Here is a 16,564-nt window from a genome sequence, read left to right as displayed (position 1 = left end):
CCGGCCCTTTGTTGCGGGGTGCAGGCGGTGCCCCGCCGCGCCGTGGCAGCCCGCCGGTGGCTAGGCGCACCTCCGCAGCCCACCGCCCTCCCGCCGGTCCCGAGAAGGAGGAGGATAAATAAGTGCCGTCCCTCCTTTGTCTGCCGCGGCGGGGGGCGGCCCGGGGCGGCGGGGTCTGCGGGGAGCCGAGCCCCGACGAGTCGGCGGCTTTGTGAGAGCTCCGGCTCCGCTGAGAAACCGAGACCGTCTCCCAGACGCGACATCTCCAAATGCTGGCAGCGGGGCGCCGGCCCCACCTTGCTCATTCTGCCGCCCCCACCCCGGGTACCCCCACTGGTGATCCCCGGCCCTCGGCCCAGGGCAGGCAGGTGACCCCTGCCCGCTCTGGTTGCACAGCAAGCCGTGGACACCTGGGTGATCCCGGCTCAGTACCTGTGTCCTGGCATCCAGCATCTGCCGGTTCCTGGGTATCCCTTCCTGGGACCATCCTCCCTCTGCACCGGGTGATCCCTGCCCAGCACCGTGCCCCCCGCACACCCAAGGCAATGACTGGCAGGTGCTATGCAGATGAGCTCCCTAGCTCTGCTCTGGTCCTTCCTGCCTGTACGGCACACCTTGGAGTCCCCCAAATGCCAGGCACGTGTCTCAGTTCCCCTGCTCTGTTTCTGCCAAGCTGGCAGCCTCTGCCAGGGCCTCTTCAGCCAGATATGGGTACAACCCCCGGCAAGCACCACAGAGCTTGGCCTCATGCCCGCAGTCCCAACAGGGACTTCCCCCTTGGCCTCAGAGGTCCCATCCGGAGGTTTGCAGCCTCTCCTTCTGCTTACCTGCTCCCAAAATGGGTAACGAGGCGTTAAGGATGCTGAAAAACCACAACAACGGGTGCTGGAGCAGAAGGTGCCCCGATCTAAGACCCTTCGTTTCCTCTGAGCCAGGCTTCTTGGATGGGAGCAGGGCAGGGGGAGCCAAGGCATCCCGGCACAAGGACCAGGGAATGGAGAGCAGTCGCCACCCACAAGCAAACACTGCTGCTGGAAAAATTCCTCCCCTGAGCACAGACCCCTGCCCTGTCCCAGTGCCCCTCCATTCCCCTAGTTACCACACAGCAAGAGGGGAAAGTTTGCAGGGCAGGGTTTCCACCCAGGCAGGGTCACCTTGTCACCCAGGCACTGCTGGTACTTGAGGAGGGGGCAGAGAGGGTGTCTGCCCCCACCCCCACTGTGATCTGCCCCCTGCTGCCTCTTCTTTTTCCAGGGGTGGCTCCACAGAAATAAGCTGGCGCCGTCCTTCACCCTCACACATCTCCTCTGTCTTCCTCTGAAAAATGAGGAGTTTGTCGCCGGATTCTCATCACCAGCCACTCTGTGTGAGGGAGGGCAGCAGCAACGGCCTCAGTCAGCAGCACAAATAAATGGCCCGAAACACGATACGCGGGAGCTCCCTGGGATAAAAGAATTTCTAAGGAGAGGTTTTATTTTCCCCTCAGAGCCCCAGTCTCTCGTGATCTGGTCCAAACACAAAGGCTGTCCTGAATTTCCAGTCTCACTTTCTCTCCTGGCAGCTGGTGAGCTGGGTGATGCTTTGGGGCACCTTGTCCCCTGTGCTGGCGCCTCGGCACACCGGGCTGTGGTGATGGCAGGGCACCCGGCCCCCCCAGACACTCCAGGGCCACTGGGTTCCAGTGCAGCCTCCGGTTTCAGTTCTGGGGGTGGTGACACACATTTGGCAGCGAATTGAAGTGGGGCAGCCACAACCGGAGGCTGCTCTCAGCCCCCCTCCACTACCTGCCGGATGCTGGGGGGCTGCAGGTGCTCCCTCAAGCTGCATTGGGGGGATGCCAGGCAGGAGAGGGAGCACTCAGCCCTTCCCCCAGAACAGGTGTGGGTGTCCTGGAGACCCACAAAGGAGCAGCTGGGTCCCCACCATCCCCAATTGTCCCCATGATCCGTGGCTTGCTGGCACGGAAAGGGTCCTGGACCTCCCGGTGTATCATTAACCCAGAACTGAGCCATTAACTCTCCCAAGTCCCCATAGTTATAAATCAGCCTTCCCGTAACTTCCTTCTCCCCTGCTGCAGTTTAAGCCTGTGGCTTCCTGTCCTAATTAGCCAGTGAGGTTAATTGGCCCCCAGCCTCTTTACACTTCCAAGCCTCTCTGAGGGGTGGGTCACTGCATCCTCTGTTCATGCATTGACCCTTGGACCCTTCCCCACTCCACGGGCTCTTCCCCCAACAGCAGAGATGGGAAGTGCTGACATGGCCACATCCATGCCATGGTTGAGGGTGACTGCCTGTCTATTGCAGCTCCTGCAAGCTGCTTTTTGCCTCCTCAGCCCCTGCCTCAGGCCTGGGGTGGATACTAGCCACCTACCCAGCACCATATTCCTGTCTTCATTCCTGTTCCTCTCCCAGTTCCTATCCCTATCCCCATCTCTATCTCCATATCCACCCCATTCTCATCCCTATACATGTCCTATATACCTATACCTCTCATTTGTGTCCCTTTTTCTGTCCTCATTCCCATCTGTCCCTTTTCCTGTCCTCACCATGATTCCTGTCCTCATTCCTATGCCCATTCCTGTCCCCATCCCCAATGCTCTCTGCATTCCCATCCCTTTTCCTGTCCCAGTTTCCATTCTCATCCTTATCCTGTCCTCATCCCTGTTTCTGTGCCCATTCCCCCATTCCCAGCCTGTCCCCTCTCCTTCCTGGCCCTGCTGCATGGCAGTGCCAGAGGCCCCTGGCAGCTCTCGGATGCCTCGGCTCAGCCCGTGCCAGCCATGCTCTGGCCATCTGTCCCCCCACCTGCCTGTCGTCTCACGCCTCCTCCTGGGGGCCAGGGGTCCCTGTGTCGCCCTCCTCAGCCTGGGGATGCCAGCGAGCTCCAGGGTGGGTGTCCCCAGGGTGTCCCATGATGGCAGGAGGGAGCTGGGCAGTGCTGCTGGCACTGCAGTGCGGAGATGCCTGGACCAGATTTGGTGGCCCCTCTGAGCCAGCCTGGGGACCAGCTCACTGCCACCCACCCCAGGGAGCCTGCGAGGACCTGCTCAGCCCTTTGGGTCGTGCCTCAGTACCAAAGCGTCCCCCAACACCCCGGGTGCCCTCGGTGTCACATCCCGGGCGGTGCCGCCATCCCCTGCCGGGCTGGCAGGCATCGCCTGCCGTGCGCTGCTCCGGGGGAAGCATTCCTGCTTTTTATAACCCTGCTGAGGCTCCCCAGCTGCCAGCCCCGTGCCAGCCTGCCTGCCCTCCTGCCTGCTGCCTGCTCTGCCTTCCTGCCTGCCTGTCCGGGCATGGCCGGGGAGGGGGTGGCGGGGCCGGGGGCTGCAGGGCCCGTCCGACCTGCACAGCTGCATAGCTTGTCTCCAGCTATTAAACAAACACCTCCATCTCCCCCCTCCTCCCGGTCCCCTTCCCGCCGCCAGACGCTGCTTAACCCTCTGCTGCCCCGCTCCTCGTCCCGCAGCAGCAGGAAAGGGCATCTGCCCGCCGCAGGTTGGAGTCCCAGCAGCGCCCCCCGTGCTGCCAGTGTCCCCAGGGCAGCCAGGGAGGTCACCCAGGTCCCCAGGGTGCCCGCAGCCTGGCACCATCCTGGGCACACACCCTGTGGGCAGCGCAGGGGAGCTGGGAGCTGGGGCTGGGAAAGGCAAGGGGATGCAGGGTCTGGGGGGGATACAGGCAGGGGGTTGCAGGGAATGGTGGATGCAGGACTGGGGAAGAGAGGAGCTGTACCGCAGGGTAGGGATGGTGTGAAGGCTGGAAGGGAGGCAGAGGGGTGAGAGGTGAGGGGGTGGACCTCCCCCGACCCATCACAGCCCTGTGCCTTTCCCACCCCACTGCAGGAAGCAATGCTGTGGGGTGCCCCAGCCCCCAGAACAGCTCCAGCTGCAGATGTCTCCTGCAGATGTGGGCCTGTAAAGGAGGCAGGAGGGCACGGTGGCCCTGGGATTCCCTCCAGGGTGGCTCCTGAGATGCGTACACCTTGGTGCCTGGAGGCAGCCGTGCCACAGACTCTGCTTCCAGTCTCCCCCAGCATGGCAATGTCACAGGAACAGCCTCCATGCCCCACTCCCCACCAGCTGCCTGTACCCCCCCGCTGCAGCTCTCAGAGACACCAGCTTCGCACGGAAACCTTAGCAGCTCCCAGCTCAGGAACTGCTGCAGGGGATGTGATGCAGGGATTTGCCCCTCCAGGCTGAACTGAGCGTTCTGGAAGGGTTGACGTGGTGGTGCCGTGCTCTGCTGTCACCATCTTAGGACACTGTGGAGAGGACAGACCCTCTCCGGCCCCTCCAGGACCTCCCTGATTGCCCTCTGCCTCCCACGCTCCCTCCCCCAGATGTTTGGGATATCTGGTCCTTTCCCGCTCCAGCCCAGTGACAAATGCTTGCCTGAGCGTGGTTTATTATTGTAAGAGCCTGGAGCTGGCTCTGGCCAACTTTCTGCCTGGGGCTAAGCCAGCAGCTGCAGGGCACCCTCCGGCACAGCCACCCCAGGGACGAGCTGTCCCTGTCGCGGGCACTCTCTGCGTGCCCAGGGGTGGGGACCGACCCCCTGGCATTGCCCAGTACCCTGCGGGCGTGAGGAGCCCAGGGCAAACCCCCGGGCCCAGGCAGGGGTACGAATGTGGATTTTCCACCCTTCAGCCGGCAGTGCTGGGAGAGGCGTGGGGGGCTTGCTGAGACCCCCCCAACCCCCCTGCTCTTTCTCCCCTGCTCTGCTCCACGGATGGGCTGTCGTGGGCTGGAGCATGGCAGGCTCGGTGATCGATGGCCGAGGCGTGGGCTTGCCAAGCCCTGCGTGTTTGGAAGGCGCCGTGTTTGTCTTGGCAGGAGCGGGGATGTCATCTCCTCCGCCTTGCACCGTGACGAGCTGGGAAAACCAGCGGGGGGCTGTGCTGGAGCGGGTGCCCCAGTGGGACCCCTGGCAGCAGCAGAGTGAGGTCCCGGGGAGGGGAGAGGTCAAGTAGAGGCACACAGAGGGTGCCATGGGGAGAAACTGAGCCTGTTATCCCCTGGCAGAGCAGGTTTGGCCATCCAGGTGTGCCCTGCATCTGGCAGAGCTGGCCCCAGCCCGGGTGCTGAGGTGGGGCTGCCCACAGGGTCACCGAGCTCTGGTGGTGGGGAAACTGAGGCAGGAGGATAGCATCAGCTGGCAGCAGGGCTGCAGGACTGGGGCTGGGGGAATGTGAGTATGACAAGCACTGGGAAAAGCAGTTTCTTGGGCAGGGAGCAGCCCGACTGGAGCTCTGCCGAGAAAGGGATGCAGTGAGGACATGGAAGGTGGATCGATGTCCTGCCCAGTGCCGATGGCAAAGGCGTTTGAAGAACAGCTCCTGCCGATGGCAGTGAGCACTTGGCGGTCGATAGCAGCCGAGAAAGGCAGGGTCACGTCCTGCTGGGGGTCCCCAGGCACCGCAGGAGATCGTGTGGGAGGGGAGATGAGTGCCCTGGTAGTGTCTGCAATGTGATGTACTGGTGGGCATGGGGCTGGGAGAGACTGAGACTCCTGAAATGGGAACTGCTGCAGTAAGCACTGCCCCCGGGACTGAGGCTTTTCACTTCCCAGATACAATCCAGGATGCCTGGGATGACAGTGCTGACACACAAACCCCGCCCAGGACCGTGGGGAGAGGATGGCTGGTGCTGCCTGCACCAAGCCTAACCATGGGTACCCATCCTGCTCTGCCTTCATGACGACTTCTAAGCCAGAGGGACAAGTGGGATGGCCACTCCTAGCTGCAGTCTGGTTGGCAGTGCTGAGGTCCTCCATCCCTGTAGCTCTCCATGCTCCAGAGAAAGAAGCCATCACCTGCCTTTGGGTGAAGCCAGCCCCACCTCACCCATCCTTCAGCCTGGCCCCACAAGCACAGCTCCAGGCTCTGCAGAAGCAGGACCATCACGGTACCCATGTCTGGCTGTGGCAGAATTCCTGGTGCCCTCTGGCTCACATGCACGTGGGAACAAAGCATGGTGTGGGACCACATCTGTGTCACCCCACGTGGAAATGGGCAGGAGCTGTGTGGATGGAAAACAGACCGTGACTGGTGGCTCCGGGTCCCAGGGAGGCAGTCCCAACACCCCCCACTTTGCCATGGGGTGCTCTGGGCACCCCATGCAGTTCCCTGTGCCAGGGAGGCTGGTGTAGAAGGGCACTGGGGCACAGGGTGTGCGCAGGATGCCAGGGATGTGTCACCATGTGGCTGTGTCCCCTCCAACACACCCCCATGCACACCAAATTTATGAATAGCAGTTTTTGGAGGGCTACAAGACCCTTTTCCTGTTTTAAGGAGAGGCTGGGGTCATGACTGGGACCACTGTCCCATGGCTGCAGTGGCCATGCAGGAGGTGGCACCAGGAGCCAAGCCACTGGGCCAGGAGGAGCATTATCTTCAAGTCAAGGGCTGCATCAGTCAGCATCCAGAGTCTCTGGACTGTGCTTCACTGCTACCTGGAGCCATTTCCAGCCCCCACAAACGTAGGGAGGTGCCCAATGTTGTCTGCGTGAGAAAGACAACTGAATAACTCAATAGTTTTCAGAGAACTTCCTAATTTTCTGAGGTGTCCAAAGGCTTTCATGACATGGGAAAGAAATGTGGGCAGAGAGTGGGGGCCAGCAGCTCTGTGGCACAGCCCTGACGTGCTGGTGTGCCATGTAAGTGGGTCAGTGGTACAGCTGTGGGCATTGCTGTGCACAGAGGAGCTGGAAAGGACAGAATGGAGGCAGCTGGAATGGCTCAAGGGCTGGAAGAAACTGGGACACGTCCATGCACGTGGGTCCTCCCAAAGATATTGGCCCGGGAACTGGATCAGCTCACAGGGATAAAAGAGCACCAGGCAGTTGGAGAGGATTTTTGGCTGCATGACTCAGCGATCGCTCAGCTCCAAGATCCTTCACTGGGATGTGTCCAGTGGTGGCTGCCTCATTCCAGCAAGGACAGATGGATGGCCACAGCCTGGCATGGCTCAGCCAGCATCCCTCAGGGGTGGAGGAAGGATGGTCAGCCCAGCCCAGACTGGGTTTGTGGTGGGAATTCTGGTAAGAGAGTTCTCTATGGAGACTGAAGGAATTGGGAGAGCCCCATCCTGACTCCCCACTCCTCTCTCAGAAGGACAACGTGCCTCTCCCTTTCTCAGCAACATCCCGTGGAAATGATGCTCCTGTTCCCGGGTCGCCGTGGTAACTGGCAGGCACAACAAGAAGGGGCTGTAGGATCTGAACCCCACCACTCCCTGCACCCGGGACAGCTTCCCGGCACTTCCACCGCTCCATCGCCCCAGGGCTGGCTCCCTGCGGGGGGCGGGGGGGCTGCCACCCCTCCAAGGTCAGGCTCTAACTGAGGGTCAAGGGAGGCTCAGGCAGCTGATGCCGACACCGATGCTGGCACGTGCCTTGTGGGAAGCTGTCTCCCTGCCTTGCCCTTCACCACAGCCCTCCCCAGCTGCTGCCTGAACTTCAAAGCCACTAAAGGCCTCATGGCCTGGAGCATCTTCTCCATATCACTTCCAGGGAGAAGAAGATGCTTTGAAACCCCCTGGCCCTTCTCCCCTCCTCTGCAGGGTAATTTCCATTTTTTTCAAAACCCCACAAAAAAGGAGCCTTTTTCTTCTTTGTTTCTCTTTTCTCTCTCTCTCTCTCTTTTTTTCCCCTTGTCTTTGTCAGCTAAAAATATGCAACCCACCAGGGAGGGTGGGTGGGGGGAGCTGCTGCTGCACCGGAGGTTAGTGCCAGGCCAGGCTGGAAAAGCCACTGGAGGGAAATGCAGGTGCTCCCCACCACCTTTTGGGAGGGGTCCTGCCCCAGAAGGCCCCATTTGCTCAGGTTGGGGTTCGGAGCTTTGCCCCCAACGTGCTGAGGGCACGCCTGGGAGGCAGCAAAGTTTGAAGGCAGAGAGTGCTCAGGACTTGGTGTGACACAACATTCAGTGAGAGGGTCAGATACAGATCCATCTGTCCCGGTTGTTCCCCAGAGAGCTGGGACATAGCCAGGGATGCCCATCAACCGGGGGCGGGATGTCCAGGCACCCCACGGGGTGGTGACCCTGCAGGGCAGGGATCAAAGCAGCTGCGGGCAGCCCGGCAGCTCCAGGCTGGAGCGTGGGAGGGAGGTGGGCGGCCGTGGCAAAGGAAGGATGTGATTTACCTAATATCCCGCTCCAACCAAAGAACGGATGGAGGAGAAAAACATCCCGGGGCCTCGATGTCTTGGGGAGATGCTGTCAGGGACTGAGAGGCACCGAGCGGTGCCTAAACCAGCTGGGAAATTAAATTGGGATGAATCACCCAGAGCCGGGAGCATTCACCTGAGCTACAAGCCTGCCACAAATTCAGAGAAAATACATTTCCCAGCTCCCAGGATTGCTATCTTAAGACTCGTCCAGCTTTGCAGGAAGGTGACAGACTTCAAAACTGGCTTACTATTTCTTCCCGCCCCCTTTCCTCTCCCCCTCAAGCACGGGAATGTTGCAGCAGGATGTCTCGGCGTGGGGGTAATGACCAGCCACGGGCTCCCCTCCGCAGATGGTGACCCGGCAGCGGGATGCCGGAGCCAGGACTCCCAGGCAGGACCGATCCTTGGGCGTCCTGCAGGGCTCAGGGCGGGCGCTGAGAGGGAGGACACAGGCAGCAGTGGAGACCGTGGAGTCGAACTTGTTGAGAAGGCAGGAGACAGACAGTAGGAAAAAATTTCCAGGGCAGCTGTGGGTCAGGGGATTTACTGGCGCCCTGGGATGGAGGTGTGAGAAACAGGGAGGTGACAGAGCTGCTGCTGCTACTGAACCGGGGATTCACCGACACAGGGTGCACCAGATAGCGCTGCTTCAGCTGGCGGGGGGGGGCTCCGAGGCGGGCTGGGGGCAACTCATTCAGAGGATGCCTTGGCTACTTCAAACAAGCTGGCAGACCCCAGACCCGCGGGACAGCTCGGGCCGGGGGTGCGTGTGATTTATGGAGCGGGGGATTAGGCAGGAGGAGGCGGCGGCAGCGGGACACACATGGCAGGCGCTGACGGAGGGGAAAGGGCTGCCGGAGCAGGACGGGGGTGAGTCCCAGGTGGCCAGGGCAGAAATTCTTCAGCCTTCCCTAGAGCTCGGGCTTTACCCCCGTGGCGATGAAGATGGCCCCGCCGGTGAGCAGGGGGCTTGGGGCACGTCTCTCAGAAAACCATCCTGGTGCTCAGCTGCAGGGAGGGAGCAGGGTACGTCCCAACTGGGGGCTGTCTGCACAGACCTCCCCCCTCCTCCCACGGCCCAGGCATCCACTTGTCTTCCCCAGGGGAAACATCAGGGAGGGGAGGCGTTCGGCAGGGGGTAAACTGAGGCGAGGTGGGGGTTGCCTGTCCCCGTTTCATGGGTTAGGACGTGGCGGCTCTGGGATTCCCGGCCACAGCTCATCTGGGGCCCCAGGAGCTGGCGGGAGCACGCGGTTCCTCTGCTGCCCGGCGGGCACGCAGCGTTCGGAGAGCCCTCTCCGCCTCCGCCGGATGGCGATCTGCCCGTGGGACAAGGACATCCCGGATCCTTCCCGCGAGCCCGGGCAGGTGGCGTCGGGTGTCCGCAGCTGCGAGCCGCCTTTCATCCCCTTCCAGGCCGGGGCTCGCTTTCCGTCACCTGCTGCCCTCCCGGCCCGAGGCCAAGAGCCCGCGGGCAGGGCCGATGTGCGAGACGTGGCCGCTGTGCCCGCACGTCCTCCGGCCGGAGCGGGGGCAGCGAGCCGCCCGAGGCAGCATCCGTGAGCCCCGCCGCCAGCCCCTCGGCTCAGGGTGGCCATAGCTGCCATGGGAGCTGGCAAAGCCCCAGTCCACAGACACCAGCTCCACGCACTTTCCCTGCAAAAGTTTCCATTGCCTTCATTTGCGGCAGGCAGCGGGAGGAGCGGGTGCCGCTGGAACACACGTGCTCGGCAGCGTGTGAGTGTCCAGGCACACACGTGTGAGTGTGCCAGCACATGTGTGTGAGCAGCGGCCAGTGCATCTGCGGGGAGATAGATACACACGCACAGAGATCTCCCTGTGCATCTCGGAGCGGGCACTGCACGCCTGTCAGACTGCAGCATTCCTTTTTGCTGCAGCGTTTCTCAGCGTGTGCAGCCTAATGAGCCGGCACAGCAGAGTTAATTGAGGGGACAGACAAGCGGAGCTCGTCATTAAGGAAGGCACCGCAGCAGGTACCGGTGACAAGATGCTGCCTTGTCCCCCCGGGCTGATGGCAGCCCCCGCAGGGGACAGTGACAGCCTGAGTCCCCAGGAAAGATGGCTGAAGATGAGCATCCCACGTGCTGCAGCCCTCGCTCAGGGCTAGCTCCATTAGCAAAAGCAGCCAGGGAGTGGGAATTGCTGTTGTCTGCGTGGAGGAATGAATCTGCCAGACCTCGCAGTGAATACCAAACCCTGGAGACGGTGGCTTGCCTACAGCCCTGTTTACATCCTGTCTGCAGCACCTTCCACCTGGAGCAGGTCCCTGTGATGCACACTCGCGCAGCGTGATGATGCACTGGCTGTCAAAGCTGCCCCCTCAGCTCCCACCATTAGGTTCTAGAGTGAACATGCAGCAGAGGGGACAGAACAGCCGGCTCCCAGCAGTATGGTGAGACTGTGCCAACAGCCCACAAGGACAGGGAGCCTTGCTCAGGGCTGTCAGATTCTCGCTCAAGAAACTCAGAGAACTGGAAAGGAGCCTTCACCGCCTTCGTAGCCAGGAGCTCCCACACTCCGCCTCCCTCTTCAGCTCTCTTGCTGGCCATGCCTCTCTCTGGGGGGCCGTGTCCTCACAAGACGTGTCCACAGATCCCCCTCGGAACCTGGCTGCTCCTGTGGGCATCTCCAGCCAGAGGGCCGGGAATGTGTTGTTCTGTCCCTTCCAGTAGGTGTTCACTCTGAAACCTAATGGTGGGGAAGAGCGTGTTCTGCAGGCAGGAAGTGATCCTGCTGGAGCAGAATCCAGCCCTCTGCCTTCTGCCTCTTTCATCACATCAGTGCAGCCCGCCTGCCCTGCCCCAGCCACCAGTGCCTCAGGCAGAATAAAACCTTCCAGGGTCAGCATCCCCCTGACCAGATTTGCTCTGCTCCCCAATGAAGGGCTCAGTCAGTAACTGCTGGGCTCGTCAGGGGGACCTGAGTGTTTACAAGTTGATAACCTTATCACAGACACATCCCTAATTAAGCTTGTTAGCTCTTTATGATAAACAACATATGGGCTGGGGCCAGAGTGCTCCTCAGGCCCGTGTGCTCTCCGGCAGCCAGGCAGCCCATGGGGTAGTGCAGGCAGAGAACAAGCAGCCCTCTGTTCATGCCCGACTCTTCCTCCCCCTCACAAAACGGACCTTCAACCCTATGGCTTTGCTGACCTTCCAAACCATAATATTAGTCCTGGGTTTCTCCTCTGGACCCGGGTGAGCAGGAGGGGGCTGGGTTGGACAAGGCTGTCAAGGCTTTGCCAGTGCTACAGGATCCCCTTCCTGCTCTTACAGAGTCTGGGGCAGCACGAGAGAGACCTAAAGTCTGTTGAGGGCTGGGAGATGAAGGGATGATAGGGAACAGAGGCTCTACTCCCCATAGGAAGAAATGATGGGACAGCAGTGCAAACTGCTGCTGAGTCTGTAACGCCCAGGGGTTACACAGGCCTTGTCACCCACCCCAGGATGGTCTTTTTGTCCATTATCTGGTTGGTAGCTGGAGATATCCATCCATCCATCCATCCATCCATCCATCCATCCATCCATCCATCCATCCATCCATCCATCCACCCAGGCAGAGCAAGGTGTTAGCAGGGTACCCTGGCATCCACCCCACCATCTATCCTTGTCTTCATGCCTCCTGCTCCCCCATCTATGCACCAGACATCAGCCCTTGCCTTCACTCCTTCTTCTGTCCTATCAACACACCTCACCATCCACCCTTGCCTTCCTTCCTCCTCCTGCCCATCTCCCTGCTCTCCCTAAGCTCAAGGTGCCCATTACCTGCCCCCCCAATGCTCATTAATTACCAGCCCACGTCTCTGGGGCCAGACCTGTTAATGGGGTGCAGGGAGAGCACCCACTCACTCCCCCTCCTCACAGCTCTGCATTTCTTATCTCTGAGATCCCACCTTGCTGGCAGAGGAGCGAGGCAGGACGCTGCTTCCCTGGGGAATGGCAAGCCAAGCGATAACGAAATCGCAGTGGAGGAGAAATTACCTTGCCTGAATTTTAAAAACTTCTCGCTGAGGTTGCCATGGTAACTGAAAGGTGCATCACGTTGCTCTGACAACCCCGAAACAGCCAGGTTTTTGCCTGGCGGGCTCTGAAGCGGCAGGTTTTGGGGAGGGAGGAGCCCAGTGTGGTGGGGAGCAGGGATGTTCAGCCCCGAGCACCCAAGACAGAGATGTCTCCCTCACCATAACCACCAGCTGCATCACTATCCCACCACAATTTCCAACCTCTCCCCATCCATCTCTCCCGGAAACAATGGAGGAAGAGGACTGAGGAACTCCAAGCCCAGCCATGCAGTCCTCTGAGAAGGTGGCAGGGTTATGGGATGGGCTCCAGGTTGGTCCATCCTGCTGTGGGCATCCGTGGCACTGCAGAAGTTGCTGGGAGCCTCAGCAGGCAGCCTGGGGACCTCTCTGCACTCTGTTTGGGGAGTGAGTTGTGCACCCAGCATTGCTCCAAGACCCCAGGCGAGTGCCAGCAGCATTGTCCCAGTCCGTGTAAATCACTCTGCCACAGAAATAGCCCCAGTGGGGTTGAAAAATAGCAGGTGACTCACGCAGAGCAAAGGGTCCAAAATAGTCCCTCCGGAGCACTCCTAAAATTAGTCTTCCTCCCGGGAGGTCCCAAATACTGTGTCCTTGCCAGGGCACAGCCGTGGTATTGAGCCTGCCTGCCTGCTGCCACCACAGCCACTTCCCTCTGGGGTGAGGGGTGCAGGGCTCCCTTTGCTGGTGCTGTCCCTCCCGTATCTGCTGAAAACCCACCCTTGGGTGTGACTGAGCCGTGCATCTCTGAGTCTGTCAGATCTGTGTGGCTCCCGTGGCTGCACGCTGATTCTCGGGGGATGCCCCATGCAACACTTGGGCACAGCCAGCAAGATGCAGACACCAAAAAACACGGCCTTGGAAGCTGTGAGCTAGCAGGGTACCAAGGACTTGCCCCCCATCCTTTGCTCGGATTTCAGAGGGAGGGATGCCGAGGAGGCAGATCAGGTGTTTTCCAGCCACGGTGAGTCCCCCAGACACTCGGGTTTTCCTACCACCTCGCCCACCTCGTTGTTCCAGCACGGCAGGGCAGCAGCAGCTTGCTGCTTCCAGCTGGTGCTGGGAGGCCTGGGGGGACACACGGAGGGACCTCGGGAGCAGCATCCGCTCTGCTGCCATGGCCGGGAGTGCTCCCCATGCCGGGCCATCGCTCCTGCGCGGGGGAGCTGTACCCAGTTAATTAGAGGAAGGGATGAATAATTCCTTTTTATAATGCAACGTCGCACGGCAGATGCCGTCTGCCTCGGCGCGCCGCGCTCGGGAACCCGCGTTATTCTGCTCTCAGCAGAGTTATTTATACACTGGGACATTTTTCAAAGCGCCGCTTTGATGGTCTTCCACCAGCTCGGAAAAAAAAGTAGTCCATCCCAAAATAACCCGAGTGAAAGTCACAGCTCTTCATTACGCAGAGCTTCAACCGGGGGGCTCGGAGAACAAAAACCCGTCACATTCCTCCCATCAAATCCACCCCTTTCAAGTGCATTTCAAATAGGTTCAAACCGCCGCGGCGGCGACTAGACGAGCGCTAATGATGCTGCGGACACATCCCGCCGGGGAGAGGGATGGAGCTGGGGGGCGGTGGGTTTTGAGCAGCTCCCAGAGCCGACAGATGTTTTGGGGTGCCCAGAACAGGGTCCGCAGTGGGATATGCTGGGAAAAATGCAGTCCCTCCCTTGTCTGGTTTTTCGTGCTGCAGGAAGCAGTTTCTCTCCCCAAAGCAGGCTTTGGAGAATGGGAACAAGCACCAAATAATTTTTTCTTAGGAACTGGAACAAAAAAGGCCCAGTCTCTGTTTCTCAACTGCACCTGCATGTACACACCCCGCAGGTCTGGTTGCTGTTAAAGGGAAAAAAAAGGGGTGGAGGTAAAGAGATTTTTGTAGGTGGTGGCAAATTCCTGTGAAAACGTTTTTGACATGAAATCGTCTCCCGTCCCAGCTCCCCCTCAGCGGAGACGGTGAGTGGCTCCCCCCCCTACTCCCATACCTGGCAAAGGGCCTGAGCTGCTCAACCCTCTCAGCCCTCCGGGTTCTGTGGGGCCAGGGGCCCGTGGGTGCCTCATGGTGGTCTCAGGTTTTCCCCATCGGCAGGCTCTGGCTCACTCCCTGGATCCCCAGGGCCCTTCCTGCAGCAAGGCTGACACGGGCCTGCCCTCAGCCCCTCGGTCCCACTGCCCAGCCCCCTCGTCCTGTCTGCCCGGAGCTCGGTCCCGCTGCCCGGGGCTCGGTCCCGCTGCCCGGGGCTCGGTCCCGCTGCCCGGGGCTCGGTCCCGCTGCCCGGGGCTCCGCGCAGCCTCCAGCCCAGCCCAGCCCGCGGCTCCGGGGCTGCCTGCCTGCTGATCGACGGCTCACTGCCGGAGGCAGGGAAGAGTCTCTGCTGGGAAAACCATTTCTTTACCCTCCGAATCTGCCTGTTCCAGCATTTCTGCAAGGCTGGAGCATCTCCCCTGGGAAGAGCCTGGCATTAGAAGATGCCCAAGGACACAGAGCAGTGTGAGCTGTCTGGATAGGGGATAAGCATGCTGGATGTAGCCACAGGTCCCAGGCCCCAGGATCCCAGCCCCCATCTGTTTTTGCTTTTTTCTAACAACAGTAGAGCCCCCCCACTCCACCCCCCAGGGCTGAAAATTGTGTCCACATTGCTGCAGATGGTGAGCCAATTAAAACCATCTTTATTTTCCGCCCCAGCAGAGAAACCTGGACCATGCAGTTCCCAAGCCAGAACCGGGCTCTCGGTCAAAACAGCATCCAAGTGGAGTAGCCAAGGGATAAGAGACACTCCTCTCTTTCCTCACACACCTGTACTGTGGGGCTGGGGAGGAGTGCCCAGGATGACAGGGTCACTTGTCTAGGGGCAGGAGGGGTGCTGTCACAGTGAGCACCTGGAGCAGGCTGCCAAACCCTTCCCAACCCCTTTTATCTGTGCATCCTCTCCCTCAGCTGTCCTTTTCCTGCCCTTTGAGCATCCCAAACAGGCAGGCTGCCACAGCAGTACCCATGGTGTGCTGGCAGGATGCTGCATCATGGTCCTGCCCATCCTCCCACCAGAGCCCCACAGCTGACACCAGAGCCAGGTGAGGTGGTTGTGGGGCATTTGGATAAAATAAGGAAAAGCATTTAGTAGCTCAGGAGAGGATGAACTAACATGCTGGGGAAGAGAAAGGGAAGCAGCCTTGTTAAATCCCCTGAGGCAGTGGGGAAAGGCACTGGAGAGGAGCACGAGCACACACATGGACACTCAGGTGCATAACCTCACACGTCTGTGGCCTCTGCCCCAGGCTCTCCCATGGCAGCAAACACCTCCCCCCTTCAGATACACTTTTGGCATCAGGATACAAACCCTGTGGAGCTGGCTTGGACTGACATTCAGCATGAGCACAGCCCAGGTGGTCCCAGATCATGGTTCTCTCCATGCCTGTCCTGCTGGGCACAGGAAGCTTTTTGGCAGGGGGAATGCAGGAAAGCCAACCCAATGCACACAGTCCTGGGGCCTCTGGCAGCCCCAAACAGTGGCATAAAGATGTGTTCCTGCCTGCAAGCAGCATTTCAGTGATGGGGCAGGAGAGCCAGGCAGGCCTGGGGCTGGCCATGCAGCGTGCTGAGCTCCGCCACAGCTTGGTAACTCCAGCGATTAAGGAATACTCAGGAGGAAAGCTGTTCACACTGATGATTTGGCTGGTTTCCTTGCTTCAATTAGCATGCAGGAGCTCCAGAGGCCTCCCAGAAAGCCAGGGTATAGCAGGCTTGGGAGTTTTAATATTAGTAATGCTGAAAGCCAGCCAGAAAAATCCCAAACTTTATAACTACATCAACAGAGGCCGTAGATTCTGCATATTGTAGGGGCTGGAAGGAGCTGCAGGCCTGTTGGAGCCAAGGCCCTAAAAGTCATCCTGCAGCTGCCCTGTGCCTAGAAGGAGCCCCTGGCTGCAGTCCTGCTCTCACATACATATTGCCCATGGCAAAGGGGACAGGGGCCCATTGGGTGTTCCCCCTTCCTCCCTAGCCTGGGGTCTCCACCTGCTCTGGGGCTTAATGCCTTTACTTTTCCATTGTCAGCCACAGAGAGACCTTGTGGCTGCTCAGCCATACAGAAACCCAAGCATAGGAGTGCAGTGAAGCTCTGCCCATCCAGGGACTGCTCTGCATCTCCTCCTGTCACTGCCCAGCTACACAAGCCTCTCTCCAGTATGCTGCGTCCCTCTGCATTCCTGGTGGGACCAGCTTCAGTCCCCCAGCATTTTGACTGTGGCCCAGCACCTTTTTGGGGCGCTGTGCATCAGGCTCAGCTGCTCAGCCCCGGTGGGACTGGCGCGCTGGCAGCCCTGCAAGCCGTGCCCA

This window comes from Pseudopodoces humilis, chromosome 13 (assembly GCF_049639895.1).
Source record: "Pseudopodoces humilis isolate 2021_Gansu_Grassland_sample_001 chromosome 13, ASM4963989v1, whole genome shotgun sequence".
Taxonomy (NCBI): Eukaryota; Metazoa; Chordata; class Aves; order Passeriformes; family Paridae; genus Pseudopodoces; species Pseudopodoces humilis.
This window is presented reverse-complemented; position numbering follows the sequence as displayed.